Raw genomic sequence first — 26,512 nt, forward strand, 5'->3', positions numbered from 1 at the left:
CTCAGTTTTCCCAGCAGCAGGATGGGTATGTCATTAGACAAAGGCCCAATGAGCTACCCTTGGCAAAAAAAAAAAAAAGCCCGGTTCCATCTTCCTCAAGAACCAATGATGTCCTGCAATAGCCTTTTCTTCCCCCACCTTCAACATCTCCCTCTCCTTCAGATCCTCCCCTCCTCCGCTCTACCAAGGGATCAATGAGGCTAAGCATGTCCCTGCTGTTAGCCCAGGTCCCTCTGACCCCAGTCAAGCTGAAGTGAAGAGGGGAAAGGGGCACAGTGTCCCTTCCTGCCCCCACACACTTGCGAGACCCTAAGGTGTGCGCTGCCCCTGCGGTCTGGTCTGTGATTTACGTCTCCTCTCCTCACCTGCAGTGCGCAGAGTTAAAAATGACCTTGGCAGGCAGCCTTGTGTAGCATCTGTCTAGAGGCAGAGAGCAGTCAGAGAAAACCCACTCTGAAGTCTGAACGGCTGCCGGGGTGGGGAGGGCAGCCAAGGAGCGGGTGGCTTCAGGGATATGTCTCCAGGACGATCAGCAGGATGGATTGAGGGAAGTCACACCAGGCAGCCCTGCTGCAGGGAAAACCGTTGCTGGAGGAGGGGCCATATCCCGCGGTTTCCCTTGGAAGGTGGCTTTGCGAACTGAAGTGAGGGTTCATTCCTAGGCCAGCGCTACCAGGGAAGATAGATCCCCAGGGCCACCTGTGTGCCACATGCTAACTCACTTGGATTCACTCAGAGATGCCACCTCTAGGCATAATTTGCATGTGCTTCTGTCCTAACAAGGCAAGATGGTGCTGAGGGATAGAAACAGCCTGGTCTTGGGGACACCTGGCCTGGTGTCTAGAGGCCTGGTCCTGGCAGTTGTGCGTGTAACTTTGAATGGGTCACTTTACCTCTTCTTGTGTACATGATACGTTAGCTATAAAATGAAGAAAATGAGTCCTAACAGGGGGTGTAGCTTAGTGAGTGAAAGTAGGCTAATGAGTCAAGCCAGCAAGTTCTATCCTGGGCAACCAATGTCACCCCACTGAGCCTCAGTTCCCCTGTGTATGACACGGGCATGCCTTAAGTGCCTGCTTTCTCCTCTTCCCCCTCGGAATGAACATTCTCCGCTTGTCCTTGGGATCTGTTCGATGCTGCCTTTCTACAGGCTGAGCTTGGAAGACCGAGCCGGGAGGGCCCTGGCAATGAGCCCTCTGTCTCCTACAGCTGTTTGCTAAACAAAAACACCAGCAGCAGTGTAGAGACAGGAGTGTGGCATTGTCGGCTCTTCTGAGGGCTCCAGTGGGCTAGTCATGTTCCTGGGCTCCTTCGGTCCATCCTCTCTTGCAGGTTCTTCGTGGAAAGCCTGCCACCACTGCTGGGGTATTGAGGTGCTCAAGCGCCTACTCTTTCTATCCTGGGGCAACTGCATTGTCTATGTGCTTTATCTACATATCCTCTCCTCTGCACGGTCCCTTCATTACACTGTCCTCAAATTATCTGCAGTGAGTAGGCCATTGTGTCTTGCTGAGACCCTAACTGATGAAGCTGTCCCCTCTGGCCCCATTTAAAGCAAGAATAACTAACAGTGTTGAGTTCAGCTCTGTGGTTACCTCTCCTGGCCAGACAGCCCCCAAGCAACCACTATTATGGCCCGTCCCATTTATTGGATAAAGAAATCTAGGCTTTGAGAAGGGTTCTGAGTTGGGACCATCACCTCATGATGAGTGACACCATGACAGGGTGTGAGGGCTGTCCTCAGTCCCTCCTCTGCAAGAGCAGAGAAGCTAATGAAACCCTGTGCTTGAACCCCCAGGGCATGAACTTTCACGTCTAAGTGACCTTTCCACAGCCTTTCTGAGGCACTTGTCAGACCAGATCTTGACTTCATAATTAAACAGGGGTGATCGATCAGCCCCACATATCTTGACGTGACAAATACACAGCAGATGGTGTATTAGCCCATTTCTGTTACTGTGGTACAACTCTTGAGTCTGGAAAACTTATAGAGAACTTGGCTTTGGTTACTGTTTGGAGGCTAAAACCCCCGACAGTGTGGTACTGACTCTGAGGAAGCCCCTTCCCCCAGCTGTATCACCTCATGATGAGCGACACAGCAAAGTAGGAAGCCAGAGGAGGAAACTCGGGGGTTGAGAAGAACTATGTTAATTTTTTCTAAGGACAGACCCTCAGTGCCCTCCCACCAGGCTCACCTCTTAAAGGTACCACCCAAGTCTTAACATCACCACTCCAGGGATAAAGCTTTGAACCCATGAATCCTGGGGACAAACTGGAGTGGTGCTTTCGTCTCTGTGGCCCCATCCTCCTCTGTTCTTACTGCTCCAGTGCACAGACCCTGACATTAGCATCCTCTGGGTTGAGAACCATAGGTCTTTCCACAACAGTTGCTCCTCCTCAGTCATCTCTACCTCCACCCTTACCCATACCCAACCCTCTTTCCAGAAACCCCCTTTGCACCAAGTTACGTCCTTGGCCAGAAGATTAATAATATTGTGCTTCTGTGGGATGCTCTAAGTTCCCGGAGGAGGCGGGCTTCAAGCAGTAGCCCCAGGATGCTTAGTGCTCCCTCAGATGAGTGTCTGCCTTCCTCCTTCCAAGAGAAGATTTATGTACTTATGTGCCTCTATAAATGCCCATGTTTCCTTATTCATTCATTTATTTAATCAGCATAAATGAATCAATTTGGGGCCACTCTTTCTCACCATCCTTTAGTGAAATTCTCATCCACTGGTTTCCACTAAATGACTCGCAGCTCCCAGTCTCTGGTCTGCCTTCTTGCTCCCTCTCTCTGCCTTAAATGTCAGTCACTGACAATTTACAGGTCCGGTGGCCCTGACCTCTGACCTATCTCTGTCCCCTGACTTCTCTCTCCCCCTCCCACTCCTCACCTCTCTTCTAGATCATTGGCAGGAATTTCAGAAGTGCCTTCTTGCTACCAAATTTGCCTTCTACAAGTCATATCAACTATGCGTCAAGGGTCATTCCTCAGCGTTAAACCTTTTGATGAGTAAAATCTTGAGTAAAAACTCTTGACCCTCGCCCTCAAGGCCACACCTGCTCAGGACCCCAACGCCCTCCCTTAGCCCACCTTCCTGCTGTGGTTGTGACTTCTGGCTCTTCTGCTGACAGCAGGCTCTTTCCTTGCTTCAGTCTGCTCATCCTTTAATAGGTAGCCTTTCTGCTCCCTATTTAGGTGTTAGAAAAAAGTGGTCCCTCTTCCAAGAGGCCTTCCCTGACTACTCCAGCCAAAGCCTTCCCTTGGCATGCATCCCCTCTCCTCACTCGGTGGTACTCCTCCCACGGCACATAGCCCAAGCTAAGCATCAGCTGGGTCTGCTGGCTTCCTTGTCTATGCCTAGCAACTTCATTAGTTTTCAAGCCCCAGAAGAGCAGGCATCTGAGCATCCTTCTTCCCTATTGTCTTCGACACAGCTTGAGTTCCTAGCAAGTAACTCAGTGAGGGTTATTTGGTACATTTCCTGTTGCAATAACAAAATAACCAAGACTAGGTATTTTATAATCAATGGGAATTTAGATGTTTATGGAACTCATGGGTCTGGAGGTTGAAAAGTCTACGAGCATGGTACTGATGTGTAGGGAGGCCTCCTGCCCTGACCCATGTTGGAGGACAACATGTGATCGAGCAGGCTTGACAGAATCCCCTTTCTTCTTCTTATAAAGTCGCTGATCGGCAGAGGGCCTGCATGGCTTCATCTAATCTTAACAATTCTTTGAAGGCCCACCTTAAAATACCATCAGCCTGTGGATTGGGAGATTAAGTTTTTAACACATGGATTATGGGCAGACATGATCAATCCATAGGAAGGAGCCAGTCCCCAGTACTAGCAGGGTAAATTGGATTCTTTGTTTAGTGGTCTGGTCTTTGCTAGAACTTTAAGTGTGTCTTCCAATTCCAGCTCAATGTGTTCTCGGGCATGTTGGATATTAGCCCTTGGGGTGAACAGAAGCATAGCCCTTGTAGTGCCCTCAAGTCCAAACTGTAATGAGACTTGACCTAACAACAAAAATAAAGGGATTGTCCACCAACCTGGGTATTGATCCCAAAGACACTGTTTTCTCATGTGTGGGCGGGTCTGTCTACTTTTAAATGCTTCCCTATTGAATTCCAAGGAAACCTCTTCCCACATTCCCAGGAAAACTAAAACATAAAATGACCAAGATTTCTCAGTGGCCCAGCTCTCTTTCTTTTGCTAAAACAGAATATGGAAGTCAGGGCCAGTCCTAAAGAGGAAGCTTACTTAGGTTCGGAAGCTAGGAGGCATGGTACCAGCATCTAACCTGCTTCTGGTGCTGGCTCTAGAGCTGCTTCTAGGTATGCTCATGGAGCAAGAAAACTGGAAGAACAAGTGGGTGTTCATGCGGAGAAAATAAAGTTCTCATTCACACGAGAAAAGCACTAACCCAGTGATGGGGCTCTGCCCTCAGGACCCATACTATCCTACTAGGGACAACCTCAGCATCAGTTTTGGCGAAGACAAACCATATTGAAATTAGAGGGCTCAAGAGCTTGACTAGCACACAGCTTTCCCAGACTACACCCTGCAGACAGACTAGATGCTGGTCTTCCTGGATAACATAGAGTCTGCTCCAAGTGCTGCTCTCCCCATACCCTGCAAAATTCCAGAAAGGTACTCCGAGGTACAGGAGGGAAGCTGTGAGGACCCGCACACAGTCCCAGTCTTGGGAATGGCAAACAGTGAAGGACTCCATCCTCAGACAGCAGTGCTGTGGGTGGCCTCCACTCCCATGATTCTACCTGGCCCTGCTATGTATCTACCAGGGCTACAATTTACCCGCAGTCTCACCTGCAGCCAGGATGCTCTTCAGATAATAATTGATGGAAAATTCAAAATATGAAGTCTTGCCTCCCCTCCCCAGAAAACCAAAGAGTTCCCCCTCCGTCGTCTGTCATGAATGGGGCCTGTCCATGGGCATCCTGAAGATATAAACTAGCCCCCACTGAGTTCTGATTTCCTCTGCACTTCATAGGCCTTCTTTCAAACCAGCCCTCCCTCAACCTAAGAAGAAAATGGAGTCCCAGAAAAGCCTGAGTGGACCAGCAGGCAAAAAAAACATGAGCTGTATGGTTAAGACATGGGCCCAGACACTTGTTGGCTCTGGTAAGACAGAATGTGGTGGTAATGCCAAAGAAGGATGGAACTGGGAGATCTAATGCTGCTTACTGAGCCATCTCTGTGTCCACCTTGAAATTCTTCCCCTGGACTCTGTCTGCCTCAGTGATCCCACCTATAGAATGGACTGTGGGGCTAAGTGATGCCACAGGAAATCATAGGCAAGTGTCTTGTTTCTGACCTCCAGTCCCTTCAGCATGGTTCTTTTGGCTGTGTGGCTTTGGATAAGTCCTTATACCTCTCTGCACCTTGATTTCTCCATTCATCCTCAGCTGACTAGTGGTAGAACAAACCATTTCTGAATCCCTTTTCTATTGCTATAAGTGATTCTAGTTTGCATGTGACCTAATGCTCCCCATGACCCATGTCCCTCTTCTGGTGGGCAAGGCCAGAGGCTTTCTTCTCAGGCTGATCTGATTGCGCCCTTGACCTCCTGGACCGTCTCAATCATTTCCCCAGCCTCCTGACTGTGAGACTTCCATCTAAACTCACAATAAGCTTTTAACCGGACCCAGACAGCCAGTGATACCAGCTTCATCAATCCCCTGGGAGGGATTCATCTTTCTTAGCTGGATGAGTGATGTTCAGACTTGCCAGGGAATGGAGGATGAGCTACCCCTGTGTCTGTCACCAGAGAGTTCTCTGCCTGAGACTTCACACCCCAGCCAGGCAGGTGATTGAGTGACTCTGTCATCTTCACAGAGCAGTGACAATGTCCTCGCAGTGAAGCCCCTCCCACGCGGTCTGAGGTCCTCTGGATGCTGCCACCACGGTGATGAAGTGGCAGTGACACTGGGAAGGGGGAAGAGGCTCGCAGCAGGGTAATCTGCCTGGCTCTGCCATTTCAGGTGTTTGGCCTTGGGGCAGCCTTTACCTGAGATGCACTTGGTTCATCACCCCGAAGCGAGACGGTCACGCCTGTGTAATTCTAGGAGATGCAGCGTCAAAAGTGCCTCAGGCAGTGCCTGGCTGTGTGAGGGGTCCAGTAGCCCCTGACTCCCGTCAGTCCCCTAGCCCAGCGATACGGACTGCATAGCAGAGTGAGAAGAAGAGCTGAAGGACGGGTCACCACCTCAGACTTACAGCCCCAAGGGCTCCTTGCCACACACCCAAATCAGGCTGAGTGATGCTAACAATGAATTTCGCCATATCACATTGAACCAAGGGCCAAACTTGAGAAACAGTGAGGTCTTGATAGCATTTATTAAACAACTACTATGCAGTAGGCTCATCTATGGCCCCATAGGGAGAAAAATAAATTATGACATGTAGCATCAAAATTTGAAACTTGTTTGGAAATCCAGCCCACGTGGGTTGTAAAGCGGGACTGAGTCATAAGCTCCCTGTGAGGCACATCATGTGAACTTTCCATCATGTGAACTTTCCAGACTCAGCCTCTCCATCTAGATGTCTGATAGAGTTGCTGGGAGGGTGGCTTGAGAGACAAGGACTTAGCTAAGTGCCCAGCTCGCAGCTGTCAAATGTCAAGATATAGTTTTGCAAAGGAAAGAAAAGAAACACAAGCGATCGTAGTCCATTCACGTTGTTATAACAAAATACCTTAGACCAGGTAATTTATAAAATGCAGGTATCTATTGCTTGTAATTCTGAAGCTGGAAAATCCATAATCAAGGCACTGGCAATGTCTGGAGAGTGTCTGGTCTCTAGTGCAATGGACATTAATGTACCTCTGCTGTAAGGACACTAATCACTTATAAGGGCTACATCATCATCTCCCAGGTGACCCACATCACAACACGGCTTCAGTTGCAGTGTATGCATGGGAGAATACAAACATTCAGACCAAGACATTCTTGTATTCTGAGGTAAGAAAAGAATCAGGCAGTATTCATAGTTCTCAGAACAACCTAGCCCAGTAAATATCATTGGGGGACTGGGGAAATGGCGCAATGGTAAGGCATTTACCTCAAAAGCATAGGGAACTGAATTTGATTCTCCAGAACCCTCACAATAAGCCAAGCCTGGTTGCATGCACAAGTTATCCCAGGGGTGGAGCAATGGGAGATGGAAGCAGAAGGATTCCTGAAGTTCACTGCACAGCTAGCCCTGCCTTCTTGGTGAAGATCCAAGCCAATGAGGCACCCTGTGTGAAACAAAAGAAGTGTGAGGACCCTAAGGAACAACATCTGAAATTGTCCTCTGACTTCCAGCTGCACACATGTGAATGAATGCATGTATACACATACTAAATTTAAAACAATATCAACAAAATACCACCTAAAGATTCATCTTAAAACAAGAGTTAAATATTCATTCTTATGTAGCACGGGGAAAAGGTTTGAATCAAGCCATACCTCATTTTGCTTGACTTCTGCAGCATGATTAATAGGGCCACTCTTCTTGTGTTAACTATCTTAGTGTGGAGGCTACTCATCTGTCAGTGGTTTCCATGTTGAGTCGAGAAGTCACCCAACAGCATGTGACTGACTTGATGGAATTATGAGTGGGACATGGACCTTTCTCCATCAATTGCCTTTGAACCCCCACTGCTTCCTCATATGGTCCCAGAAGCCAACAATTAGAAAACGACAAAGCCATAGGTGAGATGAATAGGGATAAAAGCCAGTGTTAGCAGGGAGTTACACTTGAGTAGAGGCTGCCTTCTTACTGGGCCAGCTCTTTAGTGAGTCATCAAATACTACAAGGAGATTTTCTTCCCCTCCAAGCCTTATAGCTGCAGACTTAAAAATGATACTAATCGTCAGATTCAGGATTGTAGTAGGAGGCTGTTTGTTCCCGGCTGCCCAGACCTGAAATAATCACACAGAAGTTATATTATTTGGAATACTGTTTGGTCAATAGCTTAAGTGTATTGCTAGCTAACTCTTACATCTAAAATTAACCCATTTCCATTATTTAATATTTTACCATGAGGCCCGTGGCCTACCGATAAGGTTCCAGATGCCTGTCTTCTGTGGCAGCTCCGTGACTTCTCCCTGACTCCGCCTTCTTTCTCCCAGCATTCAGTTTAGTTTTGCCCTCTTAGTTCTGTTCTGCCCTTTTATAGGCTCAAAGAAGTTCTTTACTAATCAATGGTAATCACAGCATATAGAGGAGAATCCCACATCACAGGATGAGCGACAAGACTTTCTAACACAGTTCAGAATAGAGATGTACATGTACACTTCAGCACTTAAAATGTTGACCTCATTGATAACTTTATTATCTGTGATTACCACCTTCCTGATTTACAGACTATTTATTGTTTGTTAGTTTGGTTTTTATGTTATTATTTTTAGTCCATTTATATTTAATGTGTTTACTGACATTATTGAATGTGATCCTACCACCTTGCTATTTTGCTTTCATTGTGCCAGGAATAAAACACAGGGCCTTCCACCTGCTAGGCAAGAGCCCAATCATGAAACTATATCCCAACAATGACTGAATTGCAAGGGAAATGTTTTGCAGTGCTGGGGACCAACCCTGGGAGCCTTGAACATCCAGGCAAGCCAATGAGCCACATCATCACTTGCTGTTTGTTTCCTGTTCATACTACCTCTTCTCACACCATCTCGTCTTTCATATATTTGTATTTAATTAAGCAAACATCTTTGACATATTTTCCCCATGTTAGCTTGTCATTCACATTCCTGAATTACTTTCAGGAGTGAGCTTAGAAGTTACACTGCATATCTTTAGCTCATTACAGTGTTCTGTTATAAAATTTGAGGCAGAGTCTTGCATGGTTCAGCCTGACATGGAACCCATGATCCTCTGACTCAGCTCCTGAGAGTTGGATGTAGTCCATTGTTAAGCTGGCACTCTTATTGAACAATTCAATAGCCTCCAATAGTTGCATGTCAGTGCTCCCCTTTGGATTTCTGTGCTATTGCTAAACATTTGGCTTCTGCTGTGAATTTCCTAAGTCACTATAATTGTTGTAGTAATAGGGAAGCAGGCCTGCTTTTCATCCCACCCAGCTCCCACACAGCTAGCTTATGCCTGAAATAATTACATGGAAACTGTATTCATTTAAACACTGCCTGGCCCATTATATCTGGTCTCTTCTTGGCTAACTCTCATATTTTGCTTTAACCCATATCTAGTAATCTGTGTATCACCACAGGGTCGTGACTTTCCAGGAAGATTCTAACCCATGTCCATCTTGGGCCAGAGCTTCATGGCATCTGCCTGCCTCTGCTTTCTTCCTCCCACAATTCTGTTCTGTCTTCCCCGCATACCTATGTTCTGACCTATCAGGCCAAGCAGTTTTCTTTATTAATTAACCAATGAAAGCAACAGATATATAGAAGACCCTTCTACATCACATTGTCATTTTGAATAGTCAATATTCTCTTACATTAACTCAGATATTTACCTTGTCTCCTTCCCTTCTTGTAATCTTCTGCTCTGGCTGGAGTCCTTTTTGCCCGGAGACTCCCCAACGACTTATTTTCTACTGTTAGCATAGTGGCATTCATTGTTTTTCTTAGTTTTCAGCTCTCATTGTCTAAAACTTATATTGTAGACTATTTAATTGTACTTAAATAGTAATAATGGAGGGGAGACATTCCTTTCAGTTTAAGTGTTTTTACACTGCTTGTAGATCCCATACAAGTTAGCTGGAAAGTCAGAGCTATTGACTTTAGTCCCTCATTGAAATACTTTCTCTTTTCTCCATGTGATTTTTTAAAATTATTCTTTGTCTTTGGTATTGGACATTTTGCCTAGGGAATGTTTAGTGGTGATTTTCTTTGTGTTTCTCTTTGGAAGGACTGGGTGTCCCAAATTGGCAGGTTGATGTTCTTTACTAGTTCAGAAACTCCAGGGGATGAATTTTCCAATGTTACTTGTGCTTGGCTTCCCTGTCTGCCCAAGAACGACAGTCCTGCCTATGCTGGTCCCTTGCTGTGTACCACGTGGTGCTCACACTAACCATTTTAGCATCCCCCCTCTTTCCTCTCTGGTTTAGCTTGCTATTCGTTGCTCTGACTCCAAATCACTGATGCTTCATACTCTGCTTATCCAGTTTGCTCTGAAACCCTTCCAGTAAGTTTGTACTGCCCCCTCCATTGAGAATAACGCTGGCAGTTGAACAGAAAGCTGTATTTTCATTCACTTTGTCTATCTTTTCTCTTTGACACAGTAATCATAGCTTCAAGTCCTTCTCTGGTGATTATCTGGGGTTTATCTGTGTGTCTGCTTTTATTGTTTGCTTCCTTTTCTCTTCCTCTCCCTGCCTTTTGAAGGCCTGGGAATTGTGACGGCATACTAGATCTTGTGTCCATACGAGCTTCATGAGCTTTTGTGCTAATACTCCAGGGGGATCTTGGGTGTTCCTCTGCTAGGAATGCAAGCAACAGGGCAGTTACTGCGGTGCAGACTGCAAAGGGAATGAGCTGCCATTTCAGAGAGACGAAGACTAGCCCTTCATGTGGGTGGGTCTTCATGACTTTTCACCAAAGGCCTGGCTGGCTTCAATTTCAAACTCAGTCTAAAAGATAGAAGGTTCAGTTCAGCCCCGTGTCGGCCAACCTTTTTTAATGAAAGACCGAATATAATTACGTTACAAACAGCTAAGGTTTGCTGTGACTCCGTGTTGGATGTTGCAGTATATGCAGGATTGGGTCTTTTGTCTGGCATTCCAATGAAGCAGCATAGCATGACAAGGGCTTGTAGTTAAACAAAACTGCATCACCAGCCAGGGAGTTATAGAGGAGACTGACTTGGCTAGGTTCCATCCCCAATGACCTGAAGACCTCCCGCTTAGCTCCATTTCACTACTTCCCACTAGCGTCAGGCAGGGACCAACATAGGCTGCTGGGGAACATTTAGGATCCAAACTACAGTGTGTCCTTGTGACATTTGAGCTTTGGTGGCTTCAAGATCCATCAAATGCCTTAAGGGACAAACAGTCAAGTATGTAAGTCTACTGAGGTTTTGTCTCCTACAGCCTGCCCCATGAGGTCAGAGGAGACCATTCTAATCTCCTCCTCTAGACTCCCAGCAACAGATTCCTTTGCAGTTTCAGTGCCCAGCTCCGGCCTGTGGGTCCCAACTAACATTGCCAGGCCTCTGGGTCTTGGCTCCGTAACTATCAGTCCATCTTGCCAACCCTGTCCAACTGCCAAAAGCTCCCTGCATCTTCCAGTGGTCAACCTCTGGCCCGGCCAGCATCAACCTTCAGAAACCATCTCTAGAGGAGCATTTTTTCTAGCTATCAGAATTTTGAGAGGATACTTCTGCTGTTGTGGCCCATTTAATCAGCACCTCTACTGTCTCCCCAAACTTCTATCCTTAAAGGTTTTCTTTTTTCTTTTACTTACAGCCACTGGGAGGGAGTTGGCCAGCCACCCCCTACTGAATCACATGTGATCTTAATACCTTATCTTATTTTAACTCAGTAAGCTGGGCTTTCACATCGTTAATTTCAGCAGTGAGCTCAGGTTACATCTACATTCTTATTAATAACATATTTGAGTTTTGAGTCGCAAACCTCTGGTCTGGCTTAATTTTCCTCCTGGCTAAGCAGCATCTTCTAGAATTTTCTTTGATGAAAGCCAGTTGGTAGTCAACCTTCAGTTCCATTTTGTGTAAAAAAAAAAAAGTGTCTTTAGTTTATTCTTATTTTTGAGCTCCGTCTTTACTAGTATACAATTGCTGGTAGTCAGTTATTTTCTCTTGACATGTGGACAAACTATCTCCCATCTTCTGGCTTCCGCTGTTAATGCTGAGCTGACAGCTGTTAGCCTACCTGCTGTTCATTTCAGTTAGCTTGGATTTCTTCTCTGTCACAGACTGTGGGAGTTCCTGGGCCTTCAGAACTGTGGTCTGTTGGTGCTGCTGGCTCACTCTTATGGTGCACCACCCCCTTGGCTGTGGGAACTTCACAAAGAGAATGATTCCTGGAGCTCTATCTTGGAGAATTACGTGGACACTGAGTTAAGCTCCCACTTCTCCACGAGAGATGGTGTTGGGATTTTTCAGTGACTTGACAGGATTGGAGCTACCAACGCAAATCCATTTTCAATTATTTTTTATTTTTAATTCCTTAGACAACAAACCCATGTAGTGTTTGCACCCAATTGCAAATTCCAGGAAACACAAATCTCTCTTCTCCCACCTACTTGAATTCCAGAGTTTTAAGGATCAGAACCTGGGCCCTGGCAGTCCTAATGAACCAGGCCCACCTACCCATCTTCAATGAGTCAATGAAAGAGACAAATTGGTGGGGGGGGGGACAGAAAAAGTGGATTTATTCAATGTGGGAGGAAAGACAAAGAGGTCCAGTGAGCATCCTCTCCATGTCCGTCTTCAAAGTCCTGACATGAGGTTTGTGTTTAAAGTAGGAGGCTAGAGGTATGCGCAGCTTAGCAATCTGGGTCAAGCTGTGATCTGATCTCGCCATCCCTGCTACCTCATTGTCTCTGCTTCTGTCTCTCCCTACTTGGTAGTCTGACAACTTGTCAGCACTGAGAGAAAAATTTGGAAAACAAGATCCACTTCTGGCAGGTATCAGGCTTCAGCTGTCTCCTTCTCCCAAGATGACACTCCTGGGGGAAATTCCAGTTTCATGGAGACTGTCATTTCAATAGTCTAACAGCCAGAGAGAGGGCTTAAGCATCTCTTTAGAGAATCCTCGTTTCTCTAGGATGTTATAGGATCAAAGTCAGAGCATCCAGATTTTCTGTGATAGTTTGTGTCTAATTGTTCATTCACCTTTAGCATAAAGATCTAGCACACAGAGATCTCTGTGGAACAGGTAGGGGTATACCTCCCTGATAGGACATAGATGTCACATCCGGGTTTCCAAGCAGCATAATCTCAGGCAGGACTAGAGGCGACCAGTGAGTCAATGAGCAATCCTTCCAGACAGTGGGTCTTCTGCACAAGTTCACCATCTTCAGAGTCACCCTTTTGCCCTGTACCTCTAGAGAAGGAACCTGATGCTGGTACGTCTATCATCGTGACTGGGGCTAGAGAAGCAAGCAGTGCCCTGGGGGACTCACACTCCTGGGAACCAGCCCTCTATCTCCACTCCAATTCTGCTAGAGCCAGAAATCCTGTCATCATTAGCTCTATTCGCTCTAATGAAAAGAAATCTCACACGGGCTTTAAAAGCTTGTGCCACATCCCAGCCTGATTCGCCTCAACTTTCATGCACTTTTCAAAGAATTGGATCCCTTGATTCTTTTTCAGTGTGGTGATTTTAGACCCCACATTAGACCGTGATACTGTTCAGAGAACACCTCTTCTCACAAACTATTCGTGAAACTAGTTGATAAAAATCATTATCTACCTCTTAACCACAGTAAGAACACACTTAAGCATTAGGCCTGGTAACACAGGCCTGTGGTCCCAGCTAATCAGAAGGCTGATGCAGCAGGATCAATGATTTAAAGCCTGCCTGGATTGTGGAGCAAGTTCAAGGGTAGCCTGGCAACTTAATGAGATTCTAGCTCAAGCAATAATACTAATAATTGAAAGGCTTGGGTGTGGCTCAATGCCTAGCATGTATGAAGCCTTGAATTCAATCTCTGGTACTTAGGAGGAAAAGACAACTGGTCTACCATCAGCAGAATCACTGAACATTCAATTTAACAGTAGCAGTCCAGAAAAAAGTGCCTTGAAACACTATGAGAATGCTTAAATATGCTTAGGAAATGTTATTGTTTTGAAAAATCTCTTGAAAGATGAGACTTTCATGAAGTATGCTTACTACACATTGAAGGCTCAGGGGAATCTTGCAAAAGGAAAACTCTATTTTCCTTCTTCTGAGATGATGTCTCCAAACCTTCTGTGACCATAGAGACATGAGACCTCAGAACGGAGATCCGTAGTTGCCACCGGTGGTGTTGTTATCAGTGAACACTGATAAGTGCTTTATAGCTAAAGTATCATTAATTCAGCAAATGCCCATCAAAAGCCTGTTTGTGCCTGTGAGAGTCTGTTGAGATGTATCCTAAGTATCGTTTCTGTCTGATTGAAACTGTAGGAGCTCTGGGCTTTCATGGAAGGCACTAAAAAGAGGTTAGAACACTGAAGCACCTCAGGTTTTGGGCCACAGTTAAAGAAAGGTACATAGCTGAGCAATAGCTCTTTGGACTCTCAGAAGAATGTATTAATATAAGTGTGCATTTCTCTAAAACCATAAGGAAGGTTAAGCAGAAACACCCTTGGTTACAGAAGAGAATCTGGGAAAGGCAGTCTGAAAAGATGGTTAGGTAAGCTGTGGTGGTTGAAACAGGAGTGTTTCTCATAAGCTCATTTATTTGAATGCTTGGTGTCCAGTTAGGTAAAGTGTCTGGGAAGGATTAGGAGGTGTGGCCTTGTTGGAAGAGGAGTGTCACTGGGAGTTTCAAAAGTTCATGCCGGGCCCAGTCTCACTCCCTCTGCTTCCATCTTGTGGATCATTTGTGAGATCTGGGCTCCTGCTACAGTATCATACCCGCATGCTGCTATACTCCCGCTCCATGCTGTGGTGATAATGGACTAACCCTCTGAGACTGAAAGCGAGCCCTCGATTAAATTATTTCTTTTATAGGTTGCCTTGGTCATGGTATTTCTTCAAATAAGCAAAATAGACATAAGCAAATAGGTGGGTTTTAAGGATTACAGAACCTTTGTGGATCTGAGGATTCTTCCTCAGACAATCTGTGCAACAGTGTCTGATGAGGTCCAGTTCCAGTAAATATTAACAGAAATGATGTAAATGGTGGTGTGATCGTGGTAGTGGTGGTGATGGTGAAGGTGGTGACAGTGAACATAGCAGTGATGATGATGATGGTGATGATCTTGAAGATGGTGATGGTGGTGATGGCAGTGATGGTGCTCGTGATGGTAATGGTGGTGGTGATGGCAATGATGGTGGCGGTGACGGTGATAATAGTCCATCATGCTTTCTTTTCCTCACTTATCCCTGCTTGCCTTTTCTTCTTGTTGTCTTTTAGCAACATGTATACATACTTACCCTATAGGGCTCAATTATCTGGACCTCTCTGGCGCTTTGACTAGCTTCTTCCCTAGGAAGGATTGTAGCCTTCATTGCCTGGGCTTCTGCAATGCTTTCTGCACCTGTCTGTATGACCTTCACCTCACTCAAGATCCCATTATCATCTGCATCTACATCGGGAGGTGCTGCTGGAGCGGACATACACTCAGTTTGTTCCTAACCCCCTTTCAGAGTAGATCCTACAGACACTTGGGTAACCACTGCAAATTCACCATGCAAATCTCCTTCCCTATCCCTCTAAAGTGACCACCATGTGATACTCAGGGCAGCATCAGCCTCATGCTTCATCTCCCAGCATCTCAGGTCAGGATTCGGTTCACCATCTCTGGAATCCTACACAGCCCAAGACCAGACTCCACTGCCTTCCCAGTCATCCACGCACTCCCTCATGCCTGGAAAGGGAATTGCATGTGCGCATGTGCTCATGACAGTCATGATGGGCTGGAGAGTGGCCCAGGCAGGCCTCTCTGCTATATTGAGCAAGGACATCGCCTTTTCTCTGCCTTTAGGAAGTTAGTAAAATTAGAACCATTTGTCAAAAGAAATCTCTGCACAGCATCAGGCCTGGGCGGGATCAGGCTGCAGCTCTTGGCATTGGAAAGAAATGAATCCATTAATTCACATATTGATTCCTAAAATATTTATTGAGAGCTTGCCGTGTGCCAGGCACTGTGCTGGCAGCTGGGATACAGATCTAAATGTAACCGAGGAAAATCAAGCTCTTGTTTCCATGCAACTAATACTCTACTGCTCCAATAGTTGGGGGAGGGCGGGCAACAGCTAAGTAAACCAGTCAGTCGGATAATTTCAGGCAATGATAAGCATAGTAAAGGAAGTGAAACCAGAGCACGCAGAGGAGAGGGATGCAGGCCGAGCAAGGAGCTGCTTCTACCACAACTGGCTAGGAGTGAGACTATGAGCAAAGAGGTCAAGACCATGATGGGAACACCCACTGAGACAGTTTACCTGAGCCAATGGGAACTCACCAACTCCAGACAGACAGAGAAGGAACCAGCATAGGACCAAACTAGACCCTCTGAACGTGGGTGACAGTTGTCTGGCTGGGGCAAACTACGGGGCCATTGGCAGTGACACCAGAATTTATTCCTACTGCTTTTACTGCCTTTTTGGAACCCATTCTCTTTGGATGGATACCTTGCTCAGCCTAGATATAGTAGGAAAGGCCTTGGACCTTCCTCAAAGTAATGTACCTTATCCTCTCTGAAGAGTGGATGGCGGGCAGGGTGCAAGGTAATGTGGAGGGAATGGGAGGAGGGAGGGAGCAGAAACTGGGATTGGTATCTAAAATGAAAAAAGATAGTTTGTTTTCTTTAAAAAAAAAATACTAAAATAAAAAAAGGAGATGCTTCTAATGTGGAAATCCTGGCAGACTCTCAGAGGAGGTGGTGTTTGCATTCAGCTTTCAGTGACAGGGAAGACCAGGATTCTAGCACATCTGGAAAGGATCGAGGGTTTCTCCAGGATAGGCAGGGATAGGAGAAGGGAGGGTTCAGCAGTGGTTGCACCACAGTAAACAAGCGGTAGGGTTCCCGCAGGACCTTCTGGAGCTAAAGGAGTGGGACAGGGCTCATGAGTGCAGCAGGAACCTGGGAGAGGATGCTGAGCATGGATAACAAGCTCCAGTTGATGCTTTCCACCGTCCAGCTGTGTGGGAAAGGGCAGCAGCACCTGAGACGGTCTAGTGAGGCAATCAGGAGCCGTATAGGACAGGGCAATGCTGGCCAGGAGCAGGGCCAGCGCTCAGATGTGCTGAGATTCAAGACACTCAGCCCAGCTGGTCTTGGAGGGCTCCCAGGAATGATGTCATCCTCAGATCTGGGTTGTTAGCTATGCAGGGGATTCCTTCCAAGGGAATGCAGAGACTGAGTATTCCAACATGAAGCTGTTGGCCTAGAGTGGAGAGGAAGAAATTCAAGTGAAAGCTCCACCCCATCATGGTCCAGACACTGGACTCCACACAGCTACGGCATGATGGATGCATCAGATGCCTCACCAAATCCTGAACAGAGAAGGTACATGGAACTTCTATGACCTGTTCCCAGCCTAGAGGCTGCACACCTCTGCCTCACATTGACTTACTAATCACATCCTCAGCTGGAATGCTTACTATGCTTGCTCACTTCACAGTTATCGATGCTCTTTGTACAGGGGGAACGATCGCTGAGGCCCAGAGCTGCTGAGTCACTTGTCCTAGGTCACAGTGAATCCAGATTTAAGCCCAGGCTAGCCTAGGAGGGCTGTTATTTAACACTCTGCTTCATAGCTTGTCCTTCTACTGGCTATGAGCCAGCTCGCTAGAATGCTAGCTGTCCTCCAGGAGTGTGGTGGTGAGGTGAGTTCACTGGTCCATGCCATGGGTTTCATTGTAGGATGTGTGAGGATACCACACACCCAGAAGGATGGGGTAACCAGCCATTCCTAGTTGCAAGTACGCAAGGCTGTTGGAAGGGTGAGGCCCGGGAAGTCTGTCTTGGTTAATCTTCTGCCATCAGCTGGAACCGAGGAAGTCCTCTTGATGTTTATCAAAGGAATACCTGGCCGGGTTGATGGAGGAACATGAGGTGACTTGCTTGGGAGAGAGTTTGGGCAGAGATTTTTCCACTCACGACAGTGCTTGCCTCAGTACAGGAGGGCAGCACAGAGGGACAGTGCCATGTCCCTTGCTCTCATATTCGAGTGTATGGACCTGTAGGATAGTGTCAGGTGCTAACCAGAGCAAGTGGTGACTGAAGAAAGCAGTTCCACTAATCATACCTGTGGAAATGTCACCTGATGAGGCCAGGTCCTCTGATTGGTTGTGAACGCCCAGGTATGCAGATGCCATTCAAAGTATTGATTTGTTTTGTTTTGTAGTCTGTGTATTAAGGCCATATGTATCCAATAGACTATATCTAGAACATGGGGCAAGCCTACAGGCAGGGAGTTTGAGGCCCTTAGTCTAGGTAGGACGAGTAATGGAGGAGGGTGGGTTGGCACTGGCCCTGAGATGGAAAACATTAGAAACCTAGGAAGGAAAGGATGGTCCCAGGAGCTTCCAAAAGGAAATTGCATTTTGTGTACCCGCTTATCTGGATTGGAGATGTGCTCACTGTGTATTTTGTGGTTGTCACCTCAGGATTTTCGTTAAGTCTTGTCTAATGTTGCAGCCAGGCTTGCCATTCTGCGAGGGGATTAAAGGACGTGTCCTGTGTACCAAGTCCGATTAGGGCAATGCAGAGGGAGCCCTGAGGGTGGAGGGGTCCTGGAAGAGAAAAGGACTCTCAAGCACCCAAGGAGCATCAGCACCAAGGCCATGGCCACAAGGATCAGCCTCCTTCCCTGTGTGGAGATTTACCATCCTCAGCCAATTGCCAGGGTGTGCATTTGGTTTTTCTTAATCAAGACGGAGATTTTTCTTTGCAGGCAGGCTTCCCAGTTGGGAAATTCTTTTTATGTCCCGCTTAATTCCTTCTGCTGCAGACAGAAGCCTCGTTTGACTCTGTTTGTTTCTTTCCAGTGTTTATCATTTTCCTTCCTCTTCTCCCCTCTCCTTTCACCCACCCCTTCCTCTGCACTGCCCCTCAGAGCTGGTGCTCACTGCTGTTCGGGGTGGACATTTAATCCAGGCGTGTTGCCCACACCCAGCACTGAGCCGGCATTTGCACCAGGTATTTAATTAAACCAGGGATTCCCGGGGGATCTGCGAAGCCGGCTGGCGAGGAGCAGGCTCCATCTCCACGTCTTATTTTGACAAGCACTGTAATTATCCTTCAGCACTGGCTGGCATAGGCAGAGTAACTTTCCTCCCGTGCCCCATCCTCCGTGAACAAGAATGCTTGGGTTTCTTGTGACCCTTCCTAGAAGCGACTTGTGCTCCTAGACTCACTGATCAAGTGGGACCGAGCCCCGTGCAGGACTTAGACGAGTGCGAATGTGCCTTGCCTGGTGACCAGCCGCATCCCTGTCCCGCATTTCAGCACCTGAGCCAAGCAGCTTCCCACCAGGGAAGTAAGGAGGGAAGGGTACCCCAACCTCCAAGACTGTTCTTTCTCCCCCAGTAGCCAACATGTATGCAGCACCTACTATATGCCTGCCGAGCATTGAACTTAACTGTCTCAATAAATACCAGAGTGACATTATCATCCTGTGTAATTAATAGGGAAACTGAGGACCTGGGGGAAGAAGCCAAGGGGTCTTTTGAGGTGGCTTTGAGATTCTTAAAGAGGCTCACCATGAGGCAAGGCTGGTGTAGACACAACCCACCGAACCATAAAAACAGCTTGATTGCTCAATGCATACCAGACAGTGTGTGGTGCACACAAAGAGTACAATTAGCCTGTGTAACTCTCAAGAGCCTCTGACGTAGGCAGTGTTATCCCCATTTGATAGAAGAGCAGAGTGGACCTCTCCACACTGTGTTCTCCAAGCCAAGCAGCAAACACAGGGGCCCCAAAATGGGTGGGCACAGCACCGTCTAAGCCAGTGCTTCTCGAGCTTCCTAATTCTCCGACCCTTTAATATGGCTGTAGTGACTCCCCAACCATAAAATTATTTTCTTTGCTACTTCATAGCTTAATTTTGCTACTGTTATAAATCATAACATAAATATCTTCTATGCAGATGACCTTATGCAACCCCTGTGAAAGGGTCATTGGACCCCCTAGGAGACCCACAGTTTGGTTTAAACCATCATGCCTAAGTTTTCCTCTGCACTTGTTGCTCAAGGACCCCAAGTCCATTTTTCAAGAAGATTTGAGACACCTAAAGGGTGTTTAATTTCTACCTTTCCTACTGTGTAGATCCTGTCCCCCTAGATGGAATTTCCTCTGCAGGGGCAAAGGCAAAGGGATGGGGCATGGCTAGCAGTGTGGGACCATGGTAGAGGGTGCTGCAGACATCACTAGCCAGTTCCCCAGCTCCAGCAGTCTGAATCCTGTCTTCATCTGTCTCCATTTAGTCCCATCTGTGGAAGACACAGCTTGTGAATAAGATTTTGGGTGGTTTTGGCTTTGTTTTTTTACCCCCGAAGTCTTCCTCATGGTTAGGAAAAACAGACATACTTATGGGGGCTCCTTTTTCAATGTCTAGAGTAGTTCTAGGCCCCCATCTCACAATGAACCAGAAAATATTCTTCCTGCATGGGCTTTGGCCTAGATTCTAGATGCTGATATTTCCTGTTTAAATATTCACCCACAGTTTTCAGACGTCGTCTGTGTGACCTGGAATGGGTCCTCTAGACTCCCGTGAGAAACAGCAGGCAGGCCCTGCAGTTTAGCAGCAAAGACCAGACCCAGCTTCAGGCTGGTCCAGCACCTGCTGGCTGTGTGACCTTGACAAAGTAGACGTGGACCCCAGAGCCTCTCTTCCCTGCTGTAAAATCAGACTGGTACTGCAATCCATCACATAAGGCTGACAGGACAGAGCAAATGCATTCATTTCATGACCAAACTCTCAAGAAATGCTCAGACAGGTTACCACTGTCAGGTCACGTGACTGTTTCCAAGCAGGTCGACTCCAGTCAAACACATATTCTGTGAACTTGTGTCCATTGAAAGGTTCAATCGATGTGGACATGGCCTTTCTCACTTCTCAGCTCCTTCCTGGCTTCCTCTAGCATCCTTCTTGTGTTTCATTCCATAAGCATTGCCTGAACTGCCTGTTGAAAGGTTACAGGTCTGGGCTCCAGAGGTACATGGAGGTGGATGGTCCTTTGGAGTCAGTAAGAGATGTATACAGACGAGTTACTGATGCCACAAACAGGCAGACAAACTGCAGCACGGTGGGGGGTCTAAGGAGGGTTCAGTCATTGACTGATGGCCCCTTCTCAAGGGTTTCAGAGGAAGCAGGAAGGTTCTGTGCTGCATGATTGGTGAGGAAACCATGGTTCTAGTCCCCAGGAGCCCAGCAGTTCTCATCTCTGAGTGTGTGAGCTGATCTTCAAGATCGTTGTGAAAGATCCATGCAGCCTCTCCCTCTTCCTGTTTCAAACCCTTCTGCTAAACTTAATGTTAAAGAAGTAGTTCACAGCGGGAAGTGTTGGCTCACACTTAAAATCCCAACACTTGGGTGGCAGGAGGATCCCTGTGAGTTTGAGGCCAGCCTGCTCTACACAGCAAAACCTTGACTTTCAGATAAAATGGCAAACAAACAAACAAACAAACAGAAAAACAGTTCAGTTGTTCATTGTTACCAGGCTGTATCAGATCCTGGAGGCAGAGAGGAGGGAAGGAATCTGTTTGTCTGAGGCCTGTGCACAGAATCAGCTATGGGAATGAGAAAGACAGACCTACAGAAGGGTATGACTGGGCAGTTGCTGGTCTAGCATCTAACATCTGCTGTGCCAAGTCTTGAACTGCGGGTTAGGTGCACAGCAATGAATGACAGCAACAAGGGCCCTATCTTCTCAGAGATGGGGCATGGGCCCCAGTCATTCCTCAGAAACAACCAGGACGGTGGCAAAGTGCCAAGAGGGAACCAGAGAAGGCCTCTCTGGGGATGTATTTGAATCATCAGTAGGAAGGCAAAGCGATGCAAAGACCCTGAAGAGGAAGCAAGTTTCAAGGAATAAGAAGGAGACTAGTGAGGCTAAGTGGAGGGATGGAGAATGCAGTAGCAATAAAGTGGAAAAGTCGACAGTGGTCCAGCCATAGAGGGCATGGAGCCTCAGTGAGATGTGTGGGCTAAACTGAGTTTCTAGCAGAGGGCTCTATGACGATTGAGCGGAGACAGATCTCTTCAGTGAGACAGTGTTTAAAGCAGACCTTCCATGTGAGTGGGTCTCAGAGGACAGCTAGTCTTTGCCATGGTTGCCCCTCTCTGTCCCACACTCAGTTCTGGGTCCCCTAGGAAGGTTACAGACTTTCTGACATAGGAGGGAAGACTTCTTCAAGTTTGAAAGACTTGAGTAAGAAGCCTCAACTCCACCCATTCCTGGTGGTGTGGCTTATCCGGGTCACCTTCCTTCTCTATATTTCTACAAAGTCGCTGCAGCACACCCCAGGCAGCTGTGACGATGAAGATGAAGCTCAGTGGTTAGGTTCTTATCATGGAAACTGTTCTTGCCAGTCAAGGCAGACTGGCATCCCAAGGATGGTGGCTTGGGATTTCAGAAGGTCCCTTCCTGCTTCTCCACTGGACAGGCACATCACCAGACCCACTTTTTAAAAAAGCTGGCATGTAGGTAGGCAAAGATGCTCCTACTCCATCCAAGGTCTGGAAGACTCAAAGTCTTCAGAGCTGTTAGGGAAGCCACAACCAGCATCTCACAGCCCCAGGGCCAGCTGGGAACAGTCGAGCTTCCATCCAGCCCACCTGCACATCTTTAAGAAGCGGCACTGGAGTGCTGAGTCAGGGAGCCCCAAATGGTCCCAAGCCTGTGGTTATGTTTTAATGAGCTGGAAAAGTACAGAGATCCTTGTGGACATCAGCCATGACATGCAAATCTAATAAAATAAAGCAAAATGTTTATAAACCTAATAGTTACTTAAAACCCAGGAAATGCAGATTGGCAGAAAAGGCTGTAACCCATTATCCCTGGAAACCATGGTCGTGAATGACTTCCCATCTTCTCCCAGAGTTCAGTTTCTCCATCTATAATATATATCTATAATATATATATATATATAATACTAGAATTAAATGAAATTACCTTGGACTGGGGGGAGATGGCTGAGTGATCCCCCAACACCATGTAAAAAGCCAGCAGGGGTGCACATGCTGTAACTACAGCATTGGAGGCAGGGGTGAAGACAGGTGGATCCAGAGAGATTGCTGGCCAACCAGCCTGGCAAAATACTGTGCTTCTGGTTCAGTGAGAGACCGTTTATAGGCAGTTAGGCAGATAACATTAGAGGGAGATACCCAATGTCTTGTTTTGGCCTCTGCATGCAAGTACACACACACACACACACACACACACACACACACACACAATCATATGCATGCACCATATTCCGGAAGGGAGGGAGGGAAGAGCAGAAGGAGGGATGGAAAAGGCATTCCTTTTTCATCTGTCCTGACAGGATCAACTCTCAGTTTTTCCTGGTTGAGTCTGCCCTGAGCAGCATTGTGGTCTTGAAATCCTAGAGACCATCTCTGTGAACCTGCTTCCTGGGCCCTGTTTAAGCATCTCCTCTCAAGACAGCATCTACTTTCCTGCTAGACTGAATTAATTCCCTTCTTTCCCTTCTAAACTTCTTCTGCAAATTTGATAGCATTATAGAATAAAAGCATTCTGTTCCAGAATTCCACTTCTTTAGTCCTAAACTAAATGTTCGTCATTCTTATCCAAGAAATAAAGCCATTCAGAAATAGATGCCATTCAGCGTTGGTCTCTTTCCAAATCCTAGTGCTGAAATTATTTATAAATAAATATTCTCTAATTTCTTAAACTTAACCGTTTTGTGCCTTCTCTGTTCCTATAGATGATTCCATCCTGCCCTTGACCTCTAGGTAGACGTCTCCTTCAAAGCCTGACTCCAAAATTCCACCCTGCATTAATCATTGCCTCTTCTGGGCCCAGTGAGCTTTGTGGGCAATACTCTTCACAGCAACGCATCAGTGGCCTCTTGGGTCCTTCTCTCAGCTTCTGGGCTTCCAGAAAATACAAGAGAATTCTCTACTCATTTACCACAGGCTGGCCCAGCAAGGTGTGCATTGCCCCAGAACCTGTTAACTCCATCCTAGAACATAAGCACCCTGGATCAAATTGCAAACTGACACAGGAAGATGAGCAGGGATGGGGGCGGGAGGTGTGAACGAGGCTGGGCAGCAGTGATCTGTAGAAGACGTTCAAGTATGTTCATCTTCTGTTGCCTTCTCTGTGTGCCGTTTTGAGCTCTCTCCCCTGCATCCTGGTCCCCGGACCCTTTCTGACTCTCGGTGGTTGTGATTTTAGGGGCTTCTTCTCTTCTATCTTCTCCCTTCTCTCTTTCTGACCATTCTTTCTTCTGCCTCTTCCTCCTCCAAGCTTTCCCTTCTAGTAGTCCACCACTCCTTCTGGAGCCCAGTGGCCAGTACAAAGTCCTGAGTGAGATGGGCACAGACCCACCATGTAGGCAGGGCTCGGACTCCCGGCCAGAGCACGACCCTGCAGTGGATTTGTTTCCGCTTAGCAAAGGGCATCTGTAATGAATGTGGGCAGTGATTAAAGAGTGGGCGACGTGTTTATGCTCCTCAAGGGCTGAGATGAAACACCCATAACATTTAATGCGGCGTGTTGACATTTAAATGTCAATTAAAAAATCCCCGTTCTGCTTGGTTAGCCCCAGATTCTTAGACGAGCATTATCTGTGCCTGCCTTGCCAGCCCTACTGGGGGCTTTTGGCAAGCAGGTGACACAATAGCCACCGTGACTTTGACAACAGAAATAAGCAAAGTCCGAGCTGGTTGTGGTGCTGGGAGAGTCCAGGCAGGTACAAGGGGCACTAGATGGGACTGGGGGTGTGTGGGTGGGGCTGGTTGGGGCCTGTGGGAGTTTAGAGGCAGCAGGGGCCTTGAACCCTTCCTTCCGCCCTTCAGAGCTTTGGCTAAGTAAGACTCATCTGTGCACTTAACTCCCTTGGTGTTTAATCTCGATTGCCAACTCAGCAGGATTTAAAATCACCTTGGCAACAAACTTCCAGGTGCTTCTGAGAGTGTTTCCAGGGTGGTTTAACTGAGAAGGCTTCCCCAGAGTATGAGCAGCGTGGCTCAATGGGCTGCGATCCTGGACTGGATAAGAAGAACAGAGGCAGAGCAGAACTGTGGCTGACTGTCTCACACTCCTGACATGCCCGCCCCTTTGTGGCAGACTGCATCCTCAAACCCTGGTCCCTCAAAACTCCTTCCTACTATAATCAGCTCTTTCTGTCTGATAGGTCATCATAGCAAGGAGAATAGTAGTTTAACTTACTGCCAGTAGCCAGGACCAGTAAGCGTGGAGAGCTAGCTGGAGCACCTGGGAGATGACCTTCAGCCTCTCTTCCCGCAGCCCGGACCATCTCAGTCCATTCCCTGTTGCCAGGGACACCATATAACTAAGTGGTTGAGCTACAGAGAAAAGAGGTCTGCTTTGGCTAATGGTCTGGGTCCATGGTTAAAAGCCTGGCATGGTGTTTATCACAACAATGATAATCCTAACTCTATGACATAGTGAGAGACGGAGATCACGAGAGGAACCTAGCTTGACTGGCTTTTACACCAAACCTTCTCTTGAAGTAACCCCATTAATCAGTAATATCTACAAATCACATGAAAAGATGAATAAACTCCTAAGGGCAGAGACTTAATCACCTCCTAAAGGCCCCACTTTCCAGTACCTCGTAATAAATATTAAATGTCCCTGTAGTGTGCGTATGAGGAACAAATTACACTCACCCTAGCAAGTGCTGTCTGTGACTGATCATCCCTATTACACTGGAGGTTTCCTGGGGCTCCATCAACCTCTGGACCACCCATGTGCCTGGGTTCTAATAGCCACCAGAATCCCAGAAGTGGTGCATTATTTGCTTACATTCAATATGCAGATGGATGTTTATGAAGTGTCTTGGTGTGCCAGGGTTATCCTAGAAACAGGCTGCAAATTTGGAAAATGCCCTGAGACAAACAGAAAAATAGATCAGTGCAAAACACTAAATGAGATATGAGCAAAGAGAAGAGATGGGTCCAGTGTAGCTTCCAGGGCAGCATCCTTGGGGAAGGTGAATGATGCTGAGACATCCTCCAAATGAATATGCATTTGCAAGTCAGAAAACAGGCTGAGGCATTTCTAGACAGGGGACTCACCAGTGTGGAGGCAGGAGTGAGCCTTGGTGGACTCGGGGATATCTGGACTGAGTCCTGAGCACAGCAGCTTCCTTGCTTTGCCCAAGAACCACATGACCACAAAAGTCAACACAGGAGTCAACACGGGAGCTTTGTGCAGGTCAAGGCTTTCCCTGTTCTATGCTGTGGTGTTCCAGGGCTCTGACTTGCTTGATGCATGGAAGGCACTTGGTAAATGTTTGTCCAGTAAGTACATGAATGATCTCTTTTCTGGCCTCATTTCCTTTGCTCAGTTCCCAAAGTCCAGGATTACCTGCAAGGGGTCCTTTTTTTGTAGGAGTACTCCTCAAGGCCTGACATCCTACGAGTGCCCTGAACCTCAGTTCCCTGCACACAGTCTCCCAGACCCTGTACCAGTCTCATATCTGAACATGATATGTTCCATTTTCTTATAAAGGCCTTCCAACTAGGGGCACATTTGCATTACAAGTTTCCTGGAATCGTAGTACAGAAAGATCTGTCTTCCAGAGCCCAGGGCTGTAAGCTGCAGCTGGAAAGCTAAGCCCCAGAAAGTGGGACACTGTCCCAGAATGGGGTTCAGGCTCTATAACAGCACAGAGGGGCTCAGACCTATGAG

General features: G+C 47.0%; 1 protein-coding gene across 5 annotated transcripts in view; it reads left to right on the forward strand.

Annotated features, from left to right (window-relative positions):
- Positions 1 to 26,512, forward strand: part of Kcnip1 (potassium voltage-gated channel interacting protein 1) — a 375,343-nt gene that overhangs the window by 191,292 nt on the left and 157,539 nt on the right. The window lies entirely within an intron of this gene.

The sequence above is a fragment of the Alexandromys fortis genome, unplaced genomic scaffold (assembly GCF_014885135.2).
Source record: "Alexandromys fortis isolate MF-2015 unplaced genomic scaffold, M_Fortis_MF-2015_v1.1 scaffold_11, whole genome shotgun sequence".
Classification (NCBI taxonomy): Eukaryota; Metazoa; Chordata; class Mammalia; order Rodentia; family Cricetidae; genus Alexandromys; species Alexandromys fortis.